Below are 1,423 nucleotides of genomic sequence, written 5' to 3'. Positions count from 1 at the left end.
AATTAAATAATATCAGCTGAGACTAATTAATTGTTAATTCATAAATTGAATATAAACTGTTATATTTAATTAATGTATATAATGTTAGCTTAAACGAATTAAGATGTTAATTCGTAATTAAACATAAACGGTTGTATTTAATTAGCAAATTATAAATATGCGATATTTATGGTTAATGTATATATTATACGAAATTTTCATAATAAATGTTGACAGACCGATATTAATAAATCGATTACAAATTGTTGTGTGTAGACTTATTAATACGTGACGACATAAATGACAATTGATAATTATACACATTTTATACAATAAGATAACTACCAAAAATAAGAAGATTTTCTCCTTATTTTTGGGTTACACGGTTTGAGAAAAAAAGGAAGAAAAATATCTTCCCCTCATTTCTCTCTTTTGGACGGTTTAAGAGGAGAGAGGGGAGCATTATTTTTCTCACTTAATTTTTCACAAAAAACACTCTCATCAAAAAACCCTAAAAACTACCCTAAAATTATTAGTAAATTAGGGTTTTCTTTCTAGCAAGAAAGAGGCATTTCTCGGAGCATCTTGGGTGCAACGATTAGGAGAATATCGATCTCGATATTTGTTCTTAGGCCAAATTGCTAGGACCGGAGGTTAATTCTAATCATTATTCTTTTGTTTATGCAATTTCGTTTATGGCTAGTAATTTCATATTTCATAATTTCGTTATAATCCGAATTTTCTTGATGAAATATACCGATATTTCCCACATAGATATCGCTTGTCACTCATGTTTACTAGTTCTTCCAGTTGTATACATTGTATATTTCTCACGTTGGTTTATAATGTAAAGTGTAAAGTTATTTAATAAAAGTTCTACTATCATTTATTTGATCTACTTGGCGGAATCAAGAATTCTTCGGGAGTTGACACAACATCTATTGTAGAATATTATAGCTAGGAACCAAGCATCCAACCCATGATGTGGTCATTGCCTTTGCAAATCCGCGTACCTCTCACAAGCTTCATATAAGCTCTCTAGAGCTTGTTGGCGGAATCCCGTGATTTGGCTCCTCAAGGTTTAAGTTTTCTCCTGTGGGAAAAACTTTTGATAGAAAGCAAGAGCCAAAGTTTCCCAATTGGTGATTCCCATGGCGGTGCGATCAAGGCTATTGATTCATAGTTTTGTCTTGTCCTTCAAAGAGAAAGGGAAAAATATTTCCCTAATTTGGGCTTGAGTTACTCCCGTTTGCCGAATCATGGAGCAATAGTCACAAAAATTTTGAACATGCAAATTGGGATCCTCCAAACGACTTCGCCAAAATTGCTTTCTCTCCACAAGGCTAATAAAAGTCGGTTTGATCTCAAACTCCGGGGCAGTAATTTGAGTAGTAGTGATACCCACCGGCAGCATAGCTGCGGTGGGCTTGGAATGATCGGAAAG

The 1,423-nt window shown here is 33.7% G+C and overlaps 1 non-coding gene across 1 annotated transcript; it reads left to right on the top strand.

Moving 5' to 3' along the window:
• The first annotated feature begins 953 nt into the window (after positions 1-953).
• Positions 954-1,061, top strand: LOC141615627 (small nucleolar RNA R71). Its single transcript, XR_012530039.1, has one exon. It is a non-coding gene; the product is annotated as a small nucleolar RNA R71 (small nucleolar RNA).
• Positions 1,062-1,423: the final 362 nt, after the last annotated feature.

This window comes from Silene latifolia, chromosome 11, assembly GCF_048544455.1.
Source record: "Silene latifolia isolate original U9 population chromosome 11, ASM4854445v1, whole genome shotgun sequence".
In the NCBI taxonomy this organism is placed as follows: Eukaryota; Viridiplantae; Streptophyta; class Magnoliopsida; order Caryophyllales; family Caryophyllaceae; genus Silene; species Silene latifolia.
The sequence above is the reverse complement of the archived record's forward strand: the minus strand, read 5'-3'. Positions and strand labels throughout refer to the sequence as shown.